The sequence below is a fragment of the Sebastes umbrosus genome, chromosome 5 (genome assembly GCF_015220745.1).
Source record: "Sebastes umbrosus isolate fSebUmb1 chromosome 5, fSebUmb1.pri, whole genome shotgun sequence".
Classification (NCBI taxonomy): domain Eukaryota; kingdom Metazoa; phylum Chordata; class Actinopteri; order Perciformes; family Sebastidae; genus Sebastes; species Sebastes umbrosus.
The window spans coordinates 19,732,210-19,759,242 of record NC_051273.1 but is presented as its reverse complement, the minus strand read 5'-3'; the positions used below and the strand labels follow the sequence as shown (position 1 = coordinate 19,759,242).

The 27,033-nt window shown below is 44.2% G+C and overlaps 1 long non-coding RNA gene across 2 annotated transcripts in view; it reads right to left on the bottom strand.

Moving 5' to 3' along the window:
- Positions 1-27,033, bottom strand: part of LOC119488655 — a 47,158-nt gene that overhangs the window by 6,000 nt on the left and 14,125 nt on the right. The window contains exons 2-3 of one of the 2 annotated variants that reach the window (XR_005207003.1): positions 26,855-27,028; positions 10,299-11,865 (exon numbers count right to left, since the gene is read on the bottom strand). This is a non-coding gene — a long non-coding RNA (uncharacterized LOC119488655). The remainder of the gene's footprint in view (positions 1-10,298; positions 11,866-26,854; positions 27,029-27,033) is intronic. The other variant, XR_005207004.1, reaches the window with a different exon arrangement.

Sequence of the window (27,033 nt, the reverse complement as noted above, 5' to 3'; positions counted from 1 at the left end):
TCACGTTACTCAGACTACAACAATAAAAGCGGTAGCTTCCTTCTACATCCGTATGGACTCAATGAAGCAAATATATCCATTCTGGCTTTAAAAAATCTATTTCAAATTTGTAAAAAAAAAAATCACGATACATAGGTGAATCGATTTTCTCCCCACCCCTATTATTTATACAGATGACACTGAACAAACACTGCAAAAACTGTCGATAACAAATGAAACTTTTGTATAAATTCTCAGAATCGACATGCTTGCTACCGGGGATGTTCTAGGAACAGTGCAAAGTGGAGTGCTATTCACTGGCTCAACAGAAGCCAAGCTCTGTGCTTTTTTTTTTGTCTGGCCATGGCCTTGCATCTTATTCAGCAGGACCTGCTCAGGTCTGGACTTGAATTTGGTGCCCAAACAAAGACATAGAGCCACCTCATTAAAAAAACATGTCATTGGATCAGGCCTGGGCTGAATTGTGTGATTTTCCCTCCTACCATAAGTGGCCGTGACTGAGCGTTGGGTTGAATGAGAGGCCGGATAGAGGCCTACCAATGGAGCGCCACGCTACATCCCTATGGGAACCACCCCCTCACAGAGGGGGGCACATTTAAAGCTTTGTTGGTCTGTTAACACAGCTTTTTAAAACGCCTCTTTATGGACTCAGCTAAGCAAACTGCAGCCCCTGGTTTTCTTGCGCCAGACGGAGAAAGTAAAAAAAAAAAAAGAAGAAAGAAAGAAAGGAGACGGTGAAGGGCAACAGAATAAGAGGGAAAAAGGAAGGTTGAAGAGGTTGTTTTTTTGTTTTCAAGGGATATTAGAAAACTTTAAAGTAATGACAGCAAGCACCCAAAAACATTTGAGTCAGTATTTGGTTTTATGTGACACGAAATGAACACAAATGAAAATTATTAGCACCCTCGCCGCCTCGCCAAAATAAAGACAATATAATCCTATGCAGGGGACTGTGAACACCTGCTCTCGCTGCATCTAATCACCTGAGAAGTGAACTTTGCAGTAGTTGGATGCAGCAGAACCAGGTCATTGACAAACTGCACCGTCGCACGATGTCCTCTGATACAGTCAGCACACACGTTTACCCAGAGGACTACAGACATCCTGCTGCTGAAACAATAGGTTTGTGTGTGTGTGTGTGACAAACAGTCCTGCCTGGGAAACCTGGGCTGCAGACTTAGTCAGTCTCACAGGGCGCTCAGGATGACAGTGAAATGAATAACAATGAACTTGCTGAGAGTCAAGTTCAGAACATTAGAGATGAACCAGAGCTGAGGAGCACAGCTGTTCATAAAGGAACAGAGTGTGTGTGCGTGTGTGTGTGTGTGTGTGTGTGTGTGTGTGTGTGTGTGTGTGTAATTGTGTCAACGCGCTCAGGAAATATCTCAATATGAGCAGAGCTCTGGGCTCCATAGAAGAGCACCCACTAAGATGAAAATGCACACACACACACCTCCTCATCTCGCTCTCGCGCTCCCCTCCCCTTCCCCATCTCGCCGTGCACATGCAGCAAGGACCCCGTCCTCGCAATGCTATTGCTGTCTGCTGTGCGCCTGATGAAAAAAGCAGAACGACATGGGGGGGGGGGGTTGCACACGCCTAAAGGCAAGAAAACGCACATTTGTAAATCACAGCCCCAATATAAACATAGGGTTTAATAGGGGTTTCTCAGGCTTGTTGGCAGGGGTCCACCTCGCCGTTGTGCTTCACCAGCCGTGTTGCACGTTTTTCAGGAAGGAAATGTGACTGAACAGCCTCCACCACCGCCACCACCCGGCGGAGATGATGGTCTACGCGGCTGAGAATGCATCTGAATACATTTACATAAAGATTGTGCTACGTTGACAACTGCTGAGAATGCAGCGTGCTCGTCATTGTCCCCAAAAATCAGGGTAATGATTGAAATGTGGTGCGGGAGGGGAGAGGAGGAGGAGGAGGAGGAGGGGAATAAAAATGGGAAACGGTCACTTTATTCTGCGAAGAAACAGGGAAGAGCTGCTGGGAGCTCAGTGTTCCCTGTCCCCCCTTTATGTTAATGACATCAGCAGCGTATATGAACCATGCAGGGGAATAATACAGATAGAATATAGCACTGTGAGAGCAAAATAAACACAAATAATTTTTACAGCCCATGAGATTGAGACTCCGGCTGGTATGAGATTTGATCAAGAATAAGTTTGTGACAATTTAGACGAACAAGGAGACCACTTTGCCTTAACTGAGATGCTAACACTCATGAGACAAACACAAAAGCACTTTCAAAAGGCAAATCTGCATATAATAAATATCTTAATCCTGCTGGTTTTGTAAAAAAACGATGGTATAACGGAGGTAGATAGTGCAAAAGTATAGTGATATCTATTTATCTATCTAAAAAATGCAGTAAGGGGGAAACTTGAAGAGATGAAGAATGTTCCTGGGTGATTTTTTTTTTTGCTTCCCTCTGGGAAAAATAAACCCTGCAAGGATATTTGGTAGTAGAGTGACTTCAAAATACTGCAGATATGAGACCTTATTCCGTAACACACAGCAGAGATATTTTGGCTCCAGATTTTATTAGGAGATAAACTGACCAGATTTTACTGTAACAAATTTAGAGGATAGGATCCCAGTAACCTTTTAATCAAATAGATGGGATGTAAAGGTGAGCATGGCCTAAGGTACGCAGCGGCATTTTGGAAAAAGCACTTTAATTTTGAAAATAAAAAAAAAAAACAGGTAGGCAACAGTGGAGCGCGGTGAAGCCCTGTGATAAACCTCTTGCAGATATAGTCAGCTAGCCAAACCATCCTGTCAGATCAGTGCCTGAGGAGAGGCAGAGGGGGAAAGAGAGGCGGCGAGAAGGGGAAGAGAGCAAAACACGGGTGAAAAGGGTCAGCAGGGAGGAAGGCTAAACCCCAGAAGCAAGCAAAAGATTGTGTGTGCAGTGCATTTATATTTCAGCATGTGTGTGTGTGTGTGTGTGTGTGTGTCAACCCCAGCTGGGCAGACATTTACTTGACATGCTGATAGGGATTTAAGCAGTGGGTGGGTGGTGTGTCTGACCAAGGTGAGTGAATGAGCAGAGAAGGGGAGCTGGTGGGGATCGGAGGATGATAGGAGGATGGAGGGGGGGGGTGGGTTGGCGGACCAGAGGGGCTCACAAAACTGCCGTTACTAAGCTTGATTTCAGCGCGAGTTGAGACGATTAGAAGACGGAGGCAGAAATGAGGAGGAAAACAGGGGGTAAGGGAGGTAGGTTTTCAGAGGAGAACCCTCCAGGCTATGGAAGAGAAGGGGGACTAGTCTATTGAGGTGATGAGGGAAAGCGGGTCTTTCTTTCAGACAGTCTAATGAAGCATAAGTCCCCGATGAAGAATGGAGGCAGGCTACCGCAGGGTGGGTTAGCTTGTGTCTCTGCTCCCCTCCATCTCTCTCCCCTCTCTCTTTTCCACATACCCTCTTCCTCTCCTCGTGTGCTGCAGTCCCTCCTCTTAAAGGGCTTACACTGTTTATTTCAAAAGAGCCGTAACGTGCCGCAAGCTCGCGCACTCGCCTCTCACATGATTTGATGAAATGGCAATGATACAGTGCCCAGCTGCATTTCACCAATAAAGAGGATTGCTATTGACGGGGCGGCTTCATCAAGAAAATGTGACACATGGCGAGGCAACGTATGAAATTAGCAAATGGACCAACATAAGATGCAGGAAGATCAGAACAGACATTTTTTAAAACGTGATGCTTTAAAATTATTTCCGTATGGACCCAGCTAAAGCATTCACATGCAATGAATGACATTTTGATTGTGCCGTGCCGTGCACATGCGATGAACCCCGAGCCGACATGTTAAATTACAGGAGGCAGCAGACTGAGACAGACAGGGGGGCTGTCAAAGTGTCTGACTGGGTTTGGCTGGGGGTTGTTTGACCAGGGGGTTGGAGGACTGATTTCTGGCTGGATTTTGGCTCGAGGCCGACTGGAGACTGGCCAGAGGCTGACTGAAGGGGGTTGGGTACCCCCGGCTTCTCAGCTCAAGTTGTCCCTGAAGCGAAGCAATAAGAAGCAGCTTATAAAATAAGCAAACACGGAGGCAGCTTTCGGAGAGTCAGACAGCCAGCCAGCCAGCCAGCCAGCCAGCCGGGGATGAACGGCAGATGAACCGCACACACACACACATCACTCTACGCTGCATTGATACCCCCCCACACCCCTGACCTTGACCCCTGAGGTCCCTCCTAACCTGTTTCTGAATGGAAGTCAGTGCAGCTGGGGCGTCTAGCCGTGAACTAACCGCCACCCCCTCCACCGTCCCCTAATCACGTAGCCCGTTCCCACGCTTGATGACTGGGGTGCCGTGTCTGCATCTGAATGGTGCAATTTAATATTTATGTGGTCCTGTCTGTCTGTTTCTAAGGGCAACAACAATCCCAGGATTTTCTGCGCTTTGTATGAATTACCTGCGAAACATTAATCCGAATGTTTTATTTTCAATTCAGGGAGCTTTTCGTTGATTCCACACAATATTATTCCTCTCTGCTTTACGCCTCAAATTGCATCTGCAGTCTCTCTCAACGGCTCGTATAAACCATTCAGCCTGAGCACATACGTACGCTGTATAATGTATGTGAGTGTGTGTGTGTGTGTGTGCTCATACGCATCATTGAGGGGGTTCAAACCCCTCCACCTTCACATTTTCATTACGGCCAAATCTCAGGCCTGTGCTACAGCAGCGTGGCCTTTTGCAGGCGAGCAGGCAGTTTAATCACACATACAGCACTACTCCATTTTCATTTCCTTTTCATACAGCCTCCATCCCACTACGGCTTCATAATTCTCCCCTCAGAGCTGTCTAGCCCGTCTGAGTGTTTGCAGCCTGTTGAAATGACATAATCAGTGACTTGGATAAATGCCTGACTGTTTTTCCCTGAGTCTATAATCAGACTTGGGGCTCAGTGTTGCAGCTCTGAGGAAACAGCAGCAGCAGCAGCAACACTTGACTCAGGAATTACTTCCTAAGGAGGGTAGTTTCACACGAGGAATTTGGTTGAGTATCAATGCAATTCTTTTATTTTGGTCTACCAAGTGCATCTCGACAAATAAAATGGTTGTTGTTGCAAACAGAAGCAGGAAAAAGTGCTGCTCCTAAAAGATATATGGGATATTTAATTACAGAGATGAAATCTGTTTAACAGATTTATGTCTTAATTGTCAGAATTATTGGAAAGATTACAAATACAAAATGTCAAAGCACTTAATTTGACATAAATAATGGGTAGAATATTTAGCTTTTCATTTAGGGCTGTCAAAGTTAATGCAAGGGTTATTATATTATTGTCCAGAAAGCCTCATAGGTACTGTGACAATATTTGTCATTGTTTTGTGTTGTTAATTGATTTACAGTAATAAATATATACATGCATTTGCATAAAGCAGCATATTTGCCCACTCCCATGTTGATAAGAGTATTAAATACTTGAAAAATCTTACTTTAATGTACATCTTGAACAGACAAAAAAATGTGTGATTTATTGCAATTAACTATGGATAATCATGGGATTAATTGCGATTAAATATTTGAATAGATTGACAGCCCCACTTGTAAGGCGAAGACAATGAGCATTGTTATTGATATATATTCCAAATATTTTGTGTGAAAAATTAAAAATGTGGATTAAAAAAAGACTTTTCTGATCATTTGGACTCAGCAATCTCTTCAAAATAAAATGCCATTCAATCTCTTCAAAATAAAATGTCATTACCTCCACATAAACGGTTACTGCTATGCTAACATCATATAAGGAAAATCTTCATATGAGGGAGTTGACCAATTCACCTTTTGTGCCGTATCTAAACACATCAACACACCTTTCATTTGAATGATAAAGTGTTGCGAGAAAGAACCGATCACTTATTTGTCTCAAAGAAAGACAGACATGTGGAACGGGCCAGGATAAATTGAGCGATGGCTGTAAATGCTTTCAGCAACTATTACTTCAGTGGGTGGAACACATTCAATCAATACCTAAGCAAATAAAAAGCAGTGGGCAGTCTGAATGAGAAAAAGCTGCAGTGGACTGGACGACAATCACACACACAAATGAAACGTCCACTTTCAAGCCGCTCTGCCAAATGATTAGCAAATGTACCTCTAAATACTGGGTTTATATAATTAATCAAAACTGTCTGAGTGTAAGTGTTGAGGCCATATTAAAATTTTGATCTTCATTTGTTGGGAGATAATTTCACTAATTTCACCAATTTAAAAACCAGATGATGTTTTTAATCATGCAACAATCTTATTAGAATAACTTTTTAGTCTTTAACAAAAAGGATTTTACTATTCTTTCAATAATATTCATTATTTAGACAGATCACTATCATTCATGTAATTAGGCCGCTGCCGCACTACTCTACACACACGCACCTCTACTCATAAAAAACAGCGATATCTGTTTGAGAATAACTAATAATAATGAATGTTGAATATGAATAATGAATAATGTTGGGGGGATTATTCTTTATTTCATGGGCTATTTTGGGACGTATACATTATTATTACACACATAGAGGTGTACATTTTTTTTTTAAATATAGAATATCACGATATTATGTTTTGTGATACTGTATTGATTCTCAAATACACAGTATCGATTTTTAAGTAATAGTTTATATGCAAAGATGAACTTATTCAATACTTTATGTCATTTGCAAAGAGATGCGCCATCTCAAAGTAGTGCTATGATGTTACAGGGACTTTGATAAATGCAAATGCAGATCCCACTGTTCTGATTGCATTAAAAAATGAACTTGTTTTACTCAGATTTTATGCATATGGTAGTGTGTTCCTTATACTATGTTTGCCTACAATTCGATTTTAAAAAATCGCAATATATTGCCTTGCTTACAGTATCGCAATATATCGCAATATATATAATTGTTACCCCTGTATCATGATACGTATTGTATTGCCAGATTCTTGCCAATACACAGCCATAATACTTATATATATAAGAAAAAAACAAAAAACGAAGCATTTGAATACTGATTTGGAGGTTGATAACCATGGCAACGGTTGAAGCTTCAAAGCATTCGGGTCAGCCCTACATGTAATCAAGACATTTGTGAAAATCTTTTAGTTATAAATCCTCGAGCATAGGACGCATGTGAAAGAGTCCAATATGTGGCTTTGCTGTCAAAAGTATTTGGACATAAAGCCTATGAGCTAGGGCTGTGTATTGGCAATAATCTGGTGATACGATACGTATCATGATACAGCGGTTACGATTCAATTTGATATATTGCGATACTGTAAGCAAGACGATACATTGCAAGTTTTTTAATTTAATTTGACTGTCATAATAAAAAAGAACACACCACCATATGCATAAAATCTGAGTAAAAAAACTTCACTTTTTTATGCATTCAGAACAGAGGGATCTGCATTTATCACAGTCCCTGTAACATCCAACATCATAGCACTACTCTGAGAGGACACATATGGCACATCTCTTTGCAAATTAAATAAAGTATTGACTGAGTCATGCATGTAAACTCTTAATTAAAAATCAATACTGTGTTTTTGAGAATTGCAAAACATATTATCGCGTTATCCAATATTTTGGATATTTTCTTACACCCCTACTATGAGAATGGAAAGAGTGGATATTGTCACTCTGCTCTGACACACACACACACACACACACACACACACACTACTATATTCATGCACATGCACTACGTCCACCCAAAGCAAGGTCTACTGTGCCATCCTGCCGGTTCTCTTTGTGCTGCATTATGCATAATTGCCGCACACACATGGCTATAACTGTTATTAGCATAAAAGCTTTCTGCAGGAGATGGTGTCGGGGTGCGTGTCCTTTTTTTTTTTCTCCCTGTGAGTAAGAGTGAATGGACACATTCAAACCCGAGCGATATGGATTAGCATGCAAGTGTGTGTCCGTACGGTATGTGTGCATTTGCACGTATGGAGCAGTTATGGTGGCTGACTCGCATACGTGGTCGGGTGTTATGTTCATCTGGTGCTTCATAAAACATATGGTGCCCATGTTTGATTTGAATATGCAGATGAGGCGTAAAACAGCTCCACCCAGTTTATCCCTCATGAACCAGGCAAAAATACTCTTTATTCTTTGAACGACTTAACACCCACCTCCCTGGGCTTGTCCTCCATCCCCCCGCCTCCACCAGAACCCCACCCTTCTATAGTGCCACACACACACATCCACATTCAAGATTATATGACAGCTTTAAATTATTATAACCCCTCTCTTATTTTCTTTCTTTCACTGTCTTGTCGACCTGTTTTTCATGGCTAGTTATCCACTGTATAAAGCAAACCCTAACTTCCACAAGATTTATTAATAACCTGGGAAAAAATGCTTAAGAAAAATAGTCAAGTTAAAGAACATATAAATGGATAAATGAAATCAATTCAATGGAGCACGTCTGTCTTCTTGACTGCCATTACCCCCACAAAATGATACAGTAGGCCTCCAGGCTAACTACAGCCAGCGTGGGCACTTTACACTAACCTGCTCTCCACCTCAGCCTCATCAGTGTCACTACGGGCTGATTAGACCGAGAAGCTTGATTAAAACTGCCTGGATCTGATAGAGAAGACGATAACGGCGGTGAACCGTTGGTAAATGACAGCAGCGGTTACCACACGACTTAAAAAGATAATTTATTTCCAAATCCCCACGCGGCTTTCAAGGACAGAACATAGCCTGTAATTTGCTGTGCCGTGAGCAACTATTTAAAAAATATTAGCCTTTTGTTATGGGCTCTTTGTGATGGAGGAGAGAGAGCATGTGTGTGTGTGTGTGTGTGTGTATCCAGTCCTTCCTGTGAAGTTCAAGGCTACAGACCGACAACAGATACCATACAGCAGGTCTTCAGAGTGGATGATAGCCTATTTCCAGGACACAGACAATTCACCAAATCGCTCTCTCCAATAATTAGCACTGACAGGTGAAAACGGCCACGAATGCCACGGGAGTTCACAATGAAACGGACAATTGCACAAACGCACAACTATAGACCACAGAAACACACAAACATAAACACACACACGTCAATGCACAACAGCAGCAACAGAGGATCCATCAGCACAGCTAACACCACATTAAGACCATAAAGCACCAATACATCTCCTGTTCCACGTACACAGCCCGTATCCTGCTGCTTCTGCACTGATACCCCTGATCCCCCTGCGCTTTGACAAGGCGTAATAAAGCCTGTATGAAGCGCCGCATTGTGTGGGGAGAACACAATGTTGCATGCTGAGTGCTGTGAGAAGGGCGTACACCGGTGGGTCCCACGGCGCAGCAGCGCACCAGGGCCTATAGCAGGGAGTGCTGAGCATGCTAATGAGGTCATTATGTTATGCCTCTGCCTCGCTCCTGCTCTCCTTTACAGTGTGGGCTTTGCCTGTCAGAGGAGGCAGGGCACCCTGGTAAATGCAGCCAACCACAGATGTCACATATGGCACAATGAGAAGACACATGAGCGTCTCTGAATGAGAGAGAAAGACAGGGTGACGCTCCATTTTTCAGATGGCATCAAAAGCAAGAGCACGCCATCGGTGATTTGCATAAGGTGAGCTTAAAGAAAAGTAAAGAGGAGGGCAACATTCATTTGCTAATTGTTCCTGCTGTGTATTCAATCAGCAACCGCGCAGGATTGTGTATCCTTTCCCCCTCCACCCCCCGTTTTTTTCCGCAAGCGCTATTATTTACTACCGAAGAGGAGGGGCTAAGTATCAAGCACATGCAAATGCAATTACAGGATATTTGCATAGCCGTTAACAATTAGAGGGCAGATGGCAAACAGCGGGCATTAAAAAGCGACCGAGCGCCATCTTGGCTGATGAGACAGCTGGCAGACAGGAATCGGCCATTTTGTAAGCATGGGTCGCTGCCAGGCTGAGGCGAAGAGAGGCGCCAGTCTCTCTCTGTGTGCCAGGAGATTGGCAGGCGAGGGGGAATTGTGCTTTAATACCCTCACTGGTATACAGGCAACAACAACGAACTCCTCCAACAGTCAGTGACAGTATGATCACAGCCCAGGGCTGCTGGTGAGAGCTGACGGAGGAGATCAACTACAACATAATGCGTCTGTGTTCACTTTAAAAACACACATACAACTCTGAGCAGAGATCTTATCATTATACTGTTACCAGGAGGGGGGCGGAATATTTCTTATTTCTGTTATTCTCCCTGCTTAGTTCAATATGGCTATCAGAATTGGTTTTATTTAGATTTAAAAAAGCAATTAAATGAAGACATTGTACTCACCAAAAGGTCTGAATCCCGTCGTAATCTCTGCAAGTTTTCATGCTTGGGAAGCTGTCCTCTCATGTCCTTCCATGTCCACAAATATGTACAGTACAGGATGTTCTGTGGCATGACCTCTCAAAACTTTCACCGCATGAAAAAAAAGTATTTTCTACTGAAGGCTTTCACCTCTACTCTGAAGACAGGTATTTTCATTCCTGAAGATTTTGCCAATTTTCTTTAGTCACCACCAATTTTGCTAAAACATCTGAACAGCGAGTCTCTTTGTGTGGAGAAGGTCTTTTGTAAACGTGGAGGAGAAAAAAGTCAGATGAAAAACCAAGTAGTATGAGACAGGAAGGAGGGTGGTGGGGGGGGTTCACTGAGCAGGTACAACTACTGTCCTTTTCATCTCTCATTCAATTAGCAGCCATTCACTTGTGCTGCCATGGGATCCCTGCTGCACAGCAGTAAGTGGACTTCAGGTGCTATTTCCACACACATAGAGAGAGAGAGAGAGAGAGAGAGGTATGAAAGCCCGGGCCCGCCTTCCTCTCTTCCACCTTATAGATCAATACTGCACTGCCATATCCTCTGATGGGAGCTGCTGTAGTGAGGGTAAGAAAATCTAAGGCGAAAAGACAGGTTGTGTCTGATACAGTGGATGAGAGAAAAAGTTCAAATTGTCCTTTCATCCCGGCTCATGAGATCTTAGGAATATTGTGCGCTACGTGCTTGGAAGTGGGACTGAGCAGAAAACGTCCTGCGTACCGTCTCCGATGGCTCCTTATCAAACAGTTGAGGTGGAATGCGTAATAAGAGGGAGGGAGCTGGAAGAAAAGCGACCTTCGACGTCCTGTCTTATTCTTCTTCCGTTTCTCCCCCTCCCTCGCTGTCTCCGTGTCTCTCTGACAAAGTTTTTATCAAGTGGTGTTGGACGCAGCAAAAACCCCTCCGGCGGAACCACACACAAAGACTCCCTCTCTCTGTCTCTTCCCTCTCCCTTTTTCTCTCTATTTTACACACACATGTGCACCTACTGACACACACACTGCGTGTGGGGCGGTGAGGGCCCTGGCCCTGGCTGGTGCTGGGACTGTTGGAGGAAGATAGAAAGAGAGATGGAGAGAGGAGCTGGGAGCAGTGGTGGTGGTTGGTCCCTGGGCTCCGAGGCCTGCAGGCGGTGCTGGGCAACCTCTGCTAGCCTCTCTCCTCTGTATTGATTTCTGCTGCTCCGCGCTGCTCCGCTCTGCCGCGGAGGCTCCTAGCCGGCGGGGATGAGAGCTCGGCTCACCCGCCTCACCTGCCTCTCTCCTGGCTTGGCTGGCCTAGCCTGCCCACTCTGCCGCAGCTTTGGCTGGCCCCTGCCGGCTCCCCGGGACCCCTGTATGCAGCGCCGGGGCCACAGGAGGAGGGCAGCCAGAGAGCCCATGGCGATCCACAGCTGTGTTCACCTGCTCTGGGTTCACCCGCTTCCAACCACCTCCTCGAACTGCTTCTATCCTTCTCTGCTTCCATCCTTCCACCCACTCTGCTTCTCTTTTTCCTCCTCCACTGCCTCCTCCTCCTCCTCCTCTTCTTCTTCCTGCTGTACACAAACAACCAGAGACAGAGATGGAGAAAAAACAAGTTAATCTTAACTTTCAGCATTTTACCCACTCTGAATGTCAATCCCGGTCTTTGATCAGCGAGAAGTCGGGGGTGAGGATTCTGGCATCCTCTCTCAGCCGGTAATGTGAACCTGCTAACCTTAGAGAGCAGAAACTGCAGGGATTGGAGGCCTGAGAGTTAAGTGTGTCAGACAGAGAGATACTGTCTGCCAAAGGTACTCTCAGCTATTAGATTCTGATGTGCTGCAGATAGCAAAATATAGCAAGAGTGGGCCCATTATAAAAATCACCACTGCGTCAATAGAATACATTATATTTACAGGAAAAGTTTCTCTTCAACAACCACCCTTTTTTGCTCTCCCTTAGCTGCACAAGCCCACTGGGTTGTATATTTATTTGCCCTTAATGGTTATAAATAACAGAAGGAACATTTAAAACTGACAGGATATTTTGAACTACCCTTCCCTCGCCTCTCTCTCTCTCTGCGCGCCATAGTGAGTGTGAAGGAATGGAAATGTTTTGGCCAGAGCAGTGGTGCTCTATAGAAACTTTGTCAAAGAAAACATCTCAGCTTTTGTATCATCTAGAATTATTCAAATGGGTTCAGCAGCCCTCTTCTTATGATAATAGCAGTTGGGGGGGACATTTCTTTGAGGATTCATGGTCCCATTGTGTTCCTCAGCAGAGAAAGAGCCATGGCCAAATTCAACCCCCACCACCCCACATTGCACCGCGCCGCACCGACCACGCAATCTCTAAAATATCCTCGCCACAGCCACCACAAGAGCTGTGACAGCCCTTCTGTCCACCTCTCTCCACCCCTCTGCAGGCCTGAAAAAGAGACTAAAACCCACGGGCCGACTGCCAGGGGAATAGAGAAGTAAAGTGCGGCGGTTTAGAGCCGGTGGGCCGGCAAGGCTTTGGGAGTTAGAGCTGTCTGTTAGGGAGAGAGCGAAGGGGGTGCGAGAGTGGCGTGGGGGGTTACACTGTTGGGACAAGAGAACCAAGTTTGGGAGAGGGGGGCGAGTTGAGTTAGGGGGACATGGATGGGGACCGGGGGTGCGGTGCATGTCTCAGACACAATAATACTATTCATTGGGCTCAGACATGGGTGTTAACTCCCCTCTGACAGAGCACAATGGGACTCGGCGGCATTCAGGCAGCCTTGGTGATATTGTTAGTTCAGGGCTGCATTCTCCCTGCCGCAGGATAGAGCGCCTGCATTGTACCCGTCCGGCAGGATGGATGGAGGGAGGTTTGAGAGGTGAAAGGCAAAGAAAGAGAGAACAGTACGTTTGTCTATCTGTCAGTGCTGAAGGAGCGAGGGGCAGAGGGAACAGAGGGCGGAGAAGGTGGGGAGGGGCGGCGGAGGTGGTGGCGTTGGGGGTGTTTTGCCCCATGGCATTGGACTTGTTTGTTTCAGGAGGGGAAAAAAATAAAAAGGAGACTAAAAGAGACTGTGCAATAAATATTACTCAAGCAGCCGAGTGCAGGGCTAAAGAGGCATTAAAGGGGGTGGGGACACAGACGGAGCGAGGAAGGCATGGTGGCATTTTTATGGGAAAAGAAAACGCAGCGGGTTCGTATACTGCTTCAGAGTTTAGATGCATTTTGTTCATACGCCTCAAAAGAGGGAGAGCGGAGAAGAGTGGAGAAAGAGGAATGACAGTAAGTGAGAAATGTGGAGGTTGGCTGCTGTTTGTGACTCGGATGAGGTGACATCCAACTACCACGAGACCTACTTTTCCAGAGGAGAGGAGAGGAGAGGAGAGGAGATGCAGTATATAATTGTGAGGCAGAAGAAGCTGAGAGAGTTGAACCAGCACAGTAGGCAGTGGAGAATGCTGGCTGTGACTTAGACAGAGACATGACAGGTTTCCATCCAAATGTAGCACAAATTGTAACTTCATTTCCAGAAAATCAACAAAAGAAAATACAAATGAATGTGCATTTCCATCCATTAATGTTATGTGAATATTAGGAGCTCGTGGCAATAATTGCCATCAAATGTGTAAATTTGCTGCTTGTCCTTGTCTTAATATTATATTAAATTAAATGCTTTTGGGTTTGGGATGCACCGATACCGATACCGGATCGGATATCCAGTAGATACTGACTCAAATAGATGGATCGGGTAGCGGTCACAATGGGGCTGATCTAATCAATTCAGTTTATAATGTTTATATACTATATACATTTTATCTGGAATTTTAATTCCTGTTTAAATTTCGACCCATTTGTTGCTGCATTAAAAAGGTTTACACATGAATTCTTGTTAATTTTTAAGAATTTTTGTTGTTTGTTTGTTGGAGTACGATTTATTATTTTAATAATATATAACAATTCGCTAAATTTGTATTTATGTATTTATTTGTTGTTTACAAAGTTAGGAAAGCGATGTTTAAGTCAAGCCTGATACAAATAAAAGAAAGTCCAGGTATCGCTATCGGTACCGGGACTGAAAAAGTCGAATCGGTGCATCCATTTCAGCCCTTTTCTGATGTTACATAGACAAAATGTTTATATGATTAATCAAGAAAAATAATTGGCAATTAAAATAATCATTTTTTGCAGCCCTAAGAGGATGAAAGTATGCTCAGCTTTGTTATACAAGTGTGTGTTCCTCATTGATACATAAAAAAGGCACCGCTATGTTGCCATATGGGCTCATAGACATCTCATCAAATTCCTTTGGAAGCTGCAGTCACTGAACGTCTCCCTCCCACTGAGCACTTATAAAATAGCAGATCTATAGTAGCAGTAAGGTATGGATGAAAAGGACAGAGATATAAAAGGATGCAGTATGCACGTATCTAATCACTTACTCACAAGACATGATGACACACACACACACACACGCAGAGTATCACTGCTCCTTCTGCACAGAACAACCTGCTTTCATGAACAGTACTTTGTTTGTTTCCCCTCTGGTAAACTCTGACCAACCGTTCCCATAGCAACCTTACCTACTCGTTCCCTGTGTGAATGTGTGTGTGTGAAAGAGAAAAAGAGGGAAGGAGGTATGTGGGGTAGAGCAGGACTTCCTGATCTTAATACAACAGATGAACCTGTGTGTGTGTGTGTGTGTGTGTGTGTGTGTGGGTGATGGGATGATAGAAATATGAATCAAAGGATCCCGTTAATGTACACCTCAATTTCTGATGAACTTTTGATGATTCTGGTTAAAAGCTTTACTTCCACTCAGGGTGGGAAAACGATTTAACTATGTATCGCGTTTTTTTTTTTTTTACGATTTTGAAATCGATCTTTAATGCCAGAATCGATATGTTTGTTTCATTTGAGTCTATGCGGAAGTAGAAGGAAGTTACTACTTTTATTGTTGTAGTGTGAGTAAGGTGACGTCATATCCGTTCCGTATCCGTCAACCAAAACAAACCGCAGCCGGCAGCAGCGAGCCGAAACGAGAAAGTAGAAAACGCTGGAGGGTCCACGTGGCTACGACCTGCCCCGTCACATTTTAAATCCAAAGTGGTAAACACTACACATACAGTAAGGTATGGAAACAATTTGGGCTTCACACATTGCCAAGAAAACGCAGACCTTTCATGGCTAAAGCTGCATGCTAACTCTGTCATGGACGGGAAACGTTATCGTATTGCGGTAACGTGCGGTCAGGCCAGCCATCACTTGCATCTCCGTGGTCAAATCAGCCGACGCTACAACTGTAGAGCACCTATATACTGACATTTATGTTAAATGCATTCAAACGGCCCCGATGGAGCTGACCATGGATGTATAAAGAGAACGGAGCTGACGGTAAAAGCTAGCGACGGACTTGGCGGAAGTATATACATGTGACTACGTCTGGTTTTCAGATAAGGTGTTAACAAAGGGAACTGTATATACAAAATACATGTATGGAAATGAGATTGATTGGATAATATTCACCAGAATTATAAAACATTACATGTCCCTTATTAATTAATGCTGGAAAAAAATGTAATAATGCCTGACAATGACTGATATATTTGACTTCAGGACATCTGTGACTACATACAGGCTGAAAATCAAACATTTTAATGTATTAATTTAGACATTTTTAAAAAAACGTTTTCCCATAGTCTAGGGTTAAAAAAGTTAACAAAAAATGCAATGAATCGTAATATCAAATCACAATACTTGTACAATCGCAATACATATCAAATCGGCACCCACGTATGGTGATAGTATCGAATCAGGAGACAGGTATATCGTCCCTCCCCGAACATGTTCCCCTATACCCAGTCATCTGCATTCACTCTCAGCTGTCTGGAGTCAAACTGGCCTCCTCAGAGAAGGAAAGAGCCAGCGGTGGGATGCTGGGGTGTCAGGCAGGCAGGGGCACGGCTCTCGTCAGGGGGCTAATGCCCTTCAGGGGTGGCTGAGGTAGGTAGGGTACTGCCCTTTGTCCCTGGTGGGGGGATTACACTGGTCAACCAGCACAGACAATGTACCCCCCTCCTGGGAAGGGAGGACCAACCTGCTCTCTACCAATGATAGGGGCAGTCAACTGATCACTAACTTAATTAAGGACAGAGGGAAGTAGGAGAGGAGGAGGAAGGGTGATACAGGAGACAGAGAGAGAAGAAGTAAAGGCAGGGGGCGATAAAAAGGGGGGATAAAGAAAAATAAAGTGAGAGGGGAGTAAAGCGATGCAAGGAGCACGGGGACACGCTAAAATAAGAAGAGGCATGGAGTTAAAAAGAGAGCAATGGGAAGCGGCGGAGGGGTGAACACAAGGCTTCTCTAGCACAGGATTAGGGGAAGGAAGATGAAAGGCTCAGATCTAACAGAGGACAAGGAAAAGGCCAGGAGAGATGGCCAGAGGAGGGAGACCGGCGACTTAAACTCAAAGCAACGAAATCAAGTAGAAGGGCGAGGAAGAAGAGAGCTCAGGTGTCTATGACCTCGAGGCACTGGTGGAAGAGGCCTTTTTTTATCTGCACAATGTGAAAACTCCCTGCTCTGTTCCCTATTTATGCCTCAGCACACACACCTATTCAAATCCAATGACAAATGCAGCAGATAATTCTATTACAGAGGACTTTAATAGAGGATATTTAGGGGGCAGTTAGCGGGCCCAGGTAGCATAGCTCAGGCCCACTGCAGACAGATATGGCTCTGCAATACTTAACAACAGGGATTTGGCAGCACTGTTGATTGAACATGCCAAATCCCATTTGTCGGAGGACTGTGCTCGCTTGTATCGACACTCTGTAACCTTGTGGCTCCGTAAAAGGAGACCTCACTATGTGTGCGTGTGTGTGTGTGTGTGTGTGTGTGTGTGTGTGTGTGTGTGTGTGTGTTTTCCTGGCGGGCAAGCAGGCAGGTGGGTGGGTGGCACGGTTCAGCTGGATAGGTGCATTGGTCTAAACTCCCCTCCATCTATGCTCGTCTTCATCCCTTCATCCTTCCATCTTTACATCGCTGTCCGCCTCGATTCCCTCTCTTCACAAAAAAGGGTGACAAGAAGGAGATAGAGAGGCTTTCTCAACACTCTTTTTCTTGCTTTCCCTCCCTCCCATCCTCCCCCTTCTCTCCCTCCGCTCCCTCCAACCCCTATGGTAGAGCTGCCAGACAGGAGTGCTCAGCAGCTCTCCGAACGTTATTGATCCTGAGAGCAAGCCGGCCAGGGAGTTGGTGTCTCTCCCTCTCTCTCTCTCTCTCTCTCTCTCTCTCCTCCCTCCATCACACCCTCATCCCCCCACCACAGCCCGCAACTTTTTCCTCCCCACCCCGCATCCCCCCACCCCCCGCCTCTACTTCATTTATCAAGGTTAAAGAACTCTTATAAAAAAGGGAAGAGGGGGTCGCCTGGATGTTATCTGACTTCATGAAAGAAATCCCCTCAGGCCACTCCACTAGAGAAGGATGCTCTTTGCCAGACCCAACTCTACACACACACACACACACACACAAAACACGCAGTGGCACCGAGTAGCGGCCCACTCATAGCCAGTCAGAAATAGAAAGTAGCATGTCCAGTTTGGAACACAGCAACAGGACAATCAGAAATAGAAATGAAGAGCATGGATGAATGGACAAGGGAAGAGGAAATTAGAAAATTAGTCACTGTGTGTTACCCAACGAGGTCAAACATGAGCTTTACAGCGCACAATTTAGAGTTTATATCAGTTATAAGCCACTAATAAGAAAAAATTTCGGCCAAAAAGCTTCTTATATGTGAATATTTGTTGGTTTTTAGTATGATAGTAAACTGACTACTCGCTTAGCCCTTGCTAATACGTTTACACACAGTTACACTCTACCCACGCCCACATCAGCTACAATGCATATTCGCACCAAAGAGTATAGAAGTAAAGAGACTACACTCCGGGGCTTTTTTGCCAAAAGCCACTAAATGGCGCTGCGTTTGAGCTGCCGCCATTTTGGACTGAAAACACCAATGAGTCCAAAGCCATGAATGTATAAAGAGACGTCTGTAAATCAGAGGATCTTTCTTTTTTCGAGGTCAATCAACTTCCCAGTACAAACACTTAAATAACCCTCATTTAAATCATCATGTCCTAAAAGTTGTAAACTTCACTAATTGCCGAATCCGGAGTTATTTTCCTCGACACAATGAACGTGCATCAAACCCACGGGACTGCACTGCCCTGCATGCTTACAGTATATGACATATCCGGTTCTGCCGGCTTCCTGCTCGCTGTATGTGGCTGTAATAATGGATATATTGGCTGTTATTCATCACTTTTATTTTCTTATAATACACCCATGGGCTGTATGCTGTAATGTATGTATTATGGATGTATTAGCGTCTCTGTTCCCAAACAACCAGCTATCGGCCAGTAGCTAGTAGTGCTAGTAGCATGACATAAACACAAATTAATGTAGTTGTAACGTTACACTATTTACTAGAACGCAGGGCAAAAGCACAGGGCACAACCTCTTATACATCCATGGTCTGTGGTCTATTGGACATCGATTTTGGAGGTCGTTGACATGAAAAAGACTGAGATGGCTCTCAAAATTTGTGCGCTGGATTTTTCTAACTTCCATTTATGTCCATCGCTCACTTTATGCTCCTCTGGGAAGCAGCCAGGCAAAACAGTTTAATAAATAAATAAGCCAGTAAGTAAATAGTTATAATAGTAAGCATATTTATAATATATGTATTATTCAACGCAGGGAATTTCAGTAGATACATTAAAATTATGACAATAGAATAGAAATAATTTTGTTTTACTTTTGTGCTGCACTTTTAGGGGGACGTTTTATTGGTGTCCGGTCGTCGCTTTCAGTCCAAAATGGCGGAAGCGTATCAACAATGGCAAAGACCCTAAATACTCGTATGTGTGTATGAGCTTTCCAATCTGGCTATACGCCAGCTATGCAGTTAACAATGATAACAGTGACATATTAACCACTCAAACAATGGGCAACAACGAGCCTTCACTTCAGACAGAGATAGCCAAAAGAAGGTTTCCTATTTCTAGCCGGTTGACTTTATAATGTTTCTAGCCAACTCGTTTTGAAACAAAAACCCCGTAACACACTATTCAATCCTTTACTTACACTCTTGCTCCACTCCGTCCTCCAAACTACGAGTGTTACGACAGAGTCCGGCTGCTCCTAGTTACGGTTGCTAATCAATGATTGGACAGTCGCTGTTATAGGGCGGGGATTGTGAACATGTGATTTCCTAGACCTATAATAATAATAATAATAATAATAATAATTAGTTGCAGCCCAAGGTTTTTTTAATTTATGCATATAACTGATATATAGCATATTAGTTCATTATTTATTAATGATTTGCTAACATATAAAGCAATCTCCATACCTTATTAGAAAGTAGTACCCAAAAAACCCCACAACAAACTATACAACAAAGTACATCTGAAAAGTTAGTTTGCACAAAGCCACCAGACCCGTACATTTTAAGCTCCATTATCCATCTGTAGAGGAAATACAGTTTCTACATTTCCAGTCTTTAAGAGACTGTTGCAGCTATTGGCCCTGTTTGTAAAAGGACTGGAAATGGCTCTACATGTGGAGTACATCCTGTCTTCCATTGTTACTGCTTTCACTCTCCCCTATAAAGGCCTGCCCGCACTCCAGGCTACAACAGCCAGGCAAATACACACACAGCAGCAGCAGCACATTACAGCGCCATACCTTCCCCTCCTTTTGTGCTCAGTAATTGCCACAATGCATCTTCTCGTCCAGCTAATTAAGTGAGTCTTTCCCATTGTCTCCCAATACTATCACCTCTTCACACAGCCGGAGAGAGAGACGGCGGGAGAACTATTAAAGCAAGAGATGGAAAGAGCAAAGAGGTGGAAGAAATACAAAGGCAGGAGTCCAAATAGAGAGAGGATGAATGACAAAGGCATGTTGTCTGTGTCCTAGTAAATGTTTACCTGTTGAAAAAGGTGCCTGGTGTCTGTGTTTGCCGGCGAGCTGTAAACAGCACATTACTGCTGTCAGACGGAAATCTTCATTCTCAACAAAGTAATTTCAGGAATCAGGGAGAAAATCTCAGCTTTTAGATTGACAGCAATGCATTTTTAAAATGATAACACAAGGCCAGAGCATTTTCACCTGTTAGATGCCTTTAAAATTACCAAAACTGGAGTGCCATGAGTTATTTTGGTTGACGACCATGACAGAGAGTTATAAGGTGAATGTGTTTTTTTGTTACTTCACTTGAATGTTTGACCTTCACTGTGCAGAATGATGTGCAGTATGTGCAGAGTTTGACACCAGAAAGCTGTTTTCACATTCATCTACTGAAAGGGGAAAGTTTCTCTCCGCTCACCTTCAATCTGAGTTGAACACATCCATGTATGATTTTGAGACTTAACAACTAAGCAAATCATGGTACAATATTAAACGTACAGATGTGTGGTGTGAGAATGGACTTTTCAGTGAAGAAGGAGACACCTCGTAACCAGGTGTTAAACTTTTGAAAATAACAATATTTGCAGATTCAGTTATTTTATTTTCAATGACAGAGAAGGAGTAGATAATTTTAAGGATTATTAATGAGGTAAATTAACTTTTTTGTAGAAAAACACAAATTATTATTCAAAGCAGAGTGTTAGAGTGTTAGTTAAAGCTAGATTGAAGATAGATGGCATCATATGAAACTAGAAAAACCTAAGGAATCCATTGGTACCAATCATGGATCTTGTTGCAAAGGAGGTTAAATAACACTCCAAATTTACGCTAAATTTTGTCAAGGAAAAACTGGCCATTTTCAAAGGGGTCCCTTGACCTCTGACCTCAAGATATATGAATGAAAATGGGTTCTATGGGTACCCACGAGTCTCCCCTTTACAGACATGCCCACTTTATGATAATCACATGCAGTTTGGGGCAAGTCATAGTCAAGTCAGCACACTGACACACTGACAGCTGAGTTTGCCATGTTATGATTTGAGCATATTTTTTATGCTAAATGCAGTACCTGTGAGGGTTACTGGACAATATTTGTTATTGCTTTGTGTTGTTAATTGATTTCCAATAATACATATATGCATACATTTGCATAAAGCAGCATATTTGTCCACTCCCATGTTGATAAGAGTGTTAGATACTTTCCAAATCTCCCTTTAAGGTACATTTTGCACAGATAAAAAATGTGCGATTAATCGCGATGAACTCTGGTCAACCATGTGATTAATCACGATTAAATATTTTAATCTATTGACAGCCCTAATATTACTGTGTGATGCCATTTATGTTTATTTAGTCTATATCCAGCCTCACTGGCCTCGCTCATCCTACACAAGAAACAACAAATATGACTGTACAGTTTGACTATACAGTATAGCACAATATGAATCTGATCCATTCTTATAATGAAACACACACAGGATGTAATCCTGGAACAGGTCCAGGAGTGAGTCTGGGTGTTTGAACTAAAATTGCCCTCGCCTCCCGCGTCTTAAAAAAAACAACAAAGGAAATAATAATTTCCCTTTGAAGCGTCGCTTTATCACATAACTTTCACAAAACGCATGAATTTGCTCAAGGAGAGCACTGAATTCCACTGTTATGTGTAATATCCTGGATATTTCCTCACGCCATGCTGTCGGTTGCAATAGTTATATGAGCTTCAAACTGTTATGACTTCACTACATCTGTGCACAGTTGATGGAATCCATAATGAACAAAAACAGGTGCTTTTGTTTCCTTCGTCTTCTTTATATCCTCAGACCTTTTGTGTGGAGTTTGAACGACTGAATTATTGGAGGACACAGACCAACAGACTCATCTAAATTCCACTTCTCTTTAGAGTTGCTAGGAGAGCCCCCCCCCTTCAAAACACACACACACACACTCACTCCATGCTCAAGTCCACTCGCTGACCTCTCAGGCCAGACACTCTCTTCCCAAACCCCCCTAAAAAAAAAATCCCCTCCCAACCCTCAACCCCTCCTTGAACCTCTACCACCCCAACCTCCCCCTTCCCATCCTGAATGCCTTTCCTTCCCACACTCAAGTTCCTGTCAAGGCCCTGACAGACAGACAGACAGACAGACAAGTAGGGTGACATCATGGTGCAGAGAGAGAGAGAGACAGAGGAAGGGGGCTGCCTGCCTGCCTGCCTGCCTGTCTGCCCCCAGCACCCACACAATACAGCAGGGCATCTGGCACTGGGGTGGTGTTGGGGGACTGGGTGGGGGTCTGTCAGGACAAAGCGTTTACATCCCCCTCCCTGGAATATGATTATAGTTTGTAAATGGCGGCTGAGACGTAAACGTGTGAGGAGAAGAAAGAGGCTGAGATGCGGCGGCGGCGGCGGCGGCGGCGGGAGGGAGGGTGGACGATACAGTTGCATACAGTGAAGACACTAACAGATATATTAGTCTAATCAAATGACGAGTTTTTGAGGATATTATTCTATGTCTTAATGGAAAACATGCACAAGTATTCAGTGGAAGAATTTTTTGTTAAATAATCTGCCAAATGTTCATGTACATTTTTATTTTTCATGCTTTTTGTTGAATTTCTTTCCCCAAAAATTGAAGCTGTTCCAACTAGCAGGTGTAGTGCTGATGTGTGCATGTGTGTTTGGTCACTTGTTAATTTGCAGGATCCAAGACGAAACAATGGTGCCAACGGGATAGAAATCAGTGTCATAATACTCTCTCTGCAGCAGCGGCCCCCACCTCTGCCTCCGTCTGAGAGGCTGTCTACTCGCTGTGTGCATACAAGTGTCTGTGTGCATACATAAAATAAATGAGCTGTGCGTATGCATTGTGCGAGTCCACAGGCCCAGTGTATATATTAGAAATGTGACTTGACCCTGGCAGGCTGAAGCAGGGTTTCTGCGTCGTACTGGGCGTGGGAAAAAGGGGAGACCTCTTTTCACAGCTGCTCTGGCCGTTGCATTGAACCAATGGAGGCCCCCGCCAGCCCCCAACCTGCCTCCGCCGCTAATGCCCCCCCCTACCTCCCTCCCTCGCTCCCCCTTTCCCATTCACTCCGCAGCCTGCTGCCTTTCAGCGGACCCCCGTCCCTCCCTCCTGCGCTCTGTTCGTCACCCTGCTGCACCCCACCATCACAGCCACCACCAACCTTTAATACAGCCACCTCGCCATTCAGCCAGCGTGCATTGAGATGCCAGAGGCCTCTGAGCCTTAAGGAGGCAAAGAAAAAACAACGCAGCTAAGTGACTAATGAAATAACTAACACCAATGCAAAATAAGTAACTAAGAAAAACTAACATAACCCTTAAAATCAGACCTCCTGTCTCATTTCTCACACTTCTTCTTTATGAGTTCCCTTTACTTTTTTAAACTCTTTTTCTTCAAATCCAATTCTCTCACATTCTCTTCTCTCTTTCCTTCTCCGAGCCTCTCTGCAGATAGACTTTAATTTATGTTAACATACGCCACCACTCTACTCTCAGCGCCTACCCCCCCTACACACATTCACCACCTCCCTCCATCCAGTGTATTCATTTCAAGAGATTTATTTCCTATCAAGCTGCATAATGCAGAGGGTATAATTCAAATCAACTTTTAAGAACACCCAAGCAGCGCAGTTTATGTATACAAATCTAAAAAGCCTCGGAAAAAAAAAATTCCCAGCAAACAGCGGGGCGTTAAAAAGCAGATTGGCAACTTTAAGAAGCCGTGGGTGGGCGGTGGGTGTTTGGTTTTGCCATTAAAGATAACCCATTACTGATAAACCTCACAATCAGCCTGTTTAAACACACGACGCAGGCTTCATTTGTTTCAGATACTCTCACTAATCTGACAGTATAACCGTGCAAAGGCAGAGTGGAATCACAAAACACACACACACACACACACATGCAATTTTAGAGAAACTTTAAAAGGTCACATAATGTGCAGAATAACTCCAACATATTCTCAGGAGCAGCCCTATCGTGCCGTCTAGCTACCCTGCTGATACGCCAGGCGTGTTGAGGAAATGTTGAGAAGCAGCGAGGGGGCAGCGACGGGGGGAGGGAGGGAGGCAGGGAGGGAGGTTGTAGCCGAGAACCTGAAAGGACTCCATCTCCCTTGGCCAACATGCCATGACGGTGTGGAGCAGCAGGCTGAATTGGTTTCTCTGGGGTGGCGGAGCTGGAGAGGTGATGGCAAGATGAGCCCGAATGGGGATGGAAAGGGGTGGAGGTGTGGAGGGGGGGGTGCTGTGGGGGAGGAGATACGGTACACTGAGGTATGTGTGTTTGTGTGTTTGAGAGAGAGAGAGAGTATGAGGGAGGGATGGTAGACCGGATCTGAGGTACTGTAAATGAGCGGATTACTGCTCCCCTCTCTTCAAGTCTTTCCATATACATGAGAGTGCTCGGCTGTGGAAGCAACGCTGCTACGTGTGAAATCACACATCCTCCGGCCCGCACTTCCTATACGAACAATTGCAACAAATGCACATATTGTACACGGGGTCCTGTAAGGGTAAAACGAGGCATGAATGCAGGCCCACGCGTGCTAGCTCTTAATTGCTGTTATGAATACAAAGAACATGTGAGGGGTGTCACTTCTGGATTGATGTGTCTCTGCGTCAAATTTAGCCTGTAGCTATGCCTCCACTTCTAAAGCCCATGTCCAACCCGAGCTTGTTTGCATCGATTTATCTAGTTTGTGGATATGATATTGACTAAGTAGACCGGCAGCCCTTATCGAGTTGAAGCAATGCGAAGGAGGTTTAAGAGGTGGTCGAACGCTATGGAGGAGGATAGCCACAGGCTGTGAAATCTCCTCTGATCTTCCCTTGTCTGATTCTCAAATGCAACTCTTTCTCTGGGGGGGCACGCTGATATAGAAATAGGCCAATGTCACAGAACGCGCCTCTAACCCTGGAGGGAAATAAAAAAAAAATCACTTCTTGTGTTTCTCCCCGATGACGGACCTCAATCTCCGCGGATGGGGCTTCATCTCCCTCTCCTCCCCTCGCCAGCGCTCCCTCCATCACTCCGTCTACTTTGTTCTCCGCAGGAGGTTGAACATGCACGAGCTGAGCGGCATTCTCGGCCTTGATGGCCCGCTACGGCAGCTGTTAGGATGGCGAAGGTAATCTTTAGTCGTGTCACTCAACACTGAGAGGGGAAGCTGAGAGGAAAGCGAGTGAGTCACCTAGTTCTGGTTTCAGCCGTCCATCATCTTCAGCATTATGCGCTGTTAGATAAAAACTCACAGCTTATACAACGTTTTGACGACTAGTTAGCAGAGAAGCTATGACAGCTGGGGCCAAAAGTCTCTGGATACGAGTTTATAACAACATATATATATATATCGTGACAAGTTTTGTAAATACTGCAAACAGCCAAAGATCTGTTGCATTCCAAAGGGCTGCCCTGAATATCATTTTTTGGGCTTCGAAGCTTCGGTGAGAAATATTCGAAGGTATTCGAAGCTTCGTGGCGCAGCAGGCTGCCATGTTCTTCTGTCTGTCTGTCTCCATCTCCCCCGTTTCAGCGCCGCTGCCGCACTACTGTACACACACGCACCTCTACACACAACAAACAGCGATATCCGAGTGAGAATAACTAATAATAACTAATGTTGAATATGAATAATGAATAATGTTGTGGGATTATTCCTTATTTCATAGGCTATTAATTATACATTATCATTACATACTTATATATATATATATTTTTAAACTAAGTATTCGAAGTATTCGGGTCAGGCCTACATTACAACAATAAAATAGTTCTTAACCTTCTCAATAATCCGGTAGGAAATTTGGTGAAAATAATAATAGTGGTGCTTCACAGTTGAAGCCACAAACTTAAACGTGTTGAAGGGAAATTAACTGATTTCTTTGTTGTTATAGTCTGTTGTGTGTTCCTGGAAAAACACAACGAAATTAGGTATTAAAGTGCATCTTTAAACTTTTTCTGAAATTTAAAGTACAGACAGAGAAACCAAAAACAGAGATGTGTCTCTGTGTGAGTGTGGATGAGGGTGCAAGGCCTGGACAGAGAGCAGAGGACAGAAAAGTAAGTCGTTTTTGGGGGGAGTTTAGAGGGAGGGAATTAGAGGAGTGAGGGACTTAGCCACCCTGGCAGTCTTTCCACATGAGCACACCTTACGCACACACCAGGCCAAAGCCCCCCTCTACAACCCATGTATCCTTAAAGGGATAAAAAGCATGGACAAAGGAATTAAAATATAGATTACACAAGTGGCCACCCTGCGTCTTATCTGGCAAAACCGAAGAATCGAACAAATTGGATCAGGCGTTATAAAGCAGAGGGCGAGAGGCCGGCGAGGAGAGGAAACGAGGAAGGGAACATGTAAAGAATGAGAGGCACGTTTCTTTTGTGAAGAGATCAATTATGATGAAATCGGGACTCTTTAATGCACAAGTGTACTAACACGACTTTTCAGACCTCAAAACAAACACCAGTTTGTGTGTAATTATCTGAAAGTACTGTATGAATAGTTCAAGTTCAAGTGTGTTTGTAGTGAGAGTGAAAGATAGCAGACTGAGAGGAAGATTATTTTGAAGTCTCACCTGTAACTCTGGAGTGATGAAGTCTTGTTCTGACCCACTCTGTGACCTCTGACCCTCAGAGCAGGAGGTGGTGTGTGTCTCCTCTGACCTGTTGTCCTGCAGGTTCAGAAGCAGGCCTGCAGATGGGGGGTGTATTTCTGTGTGACTGCACTTCTGCCTGCACTCCAAAGATTCCTGCA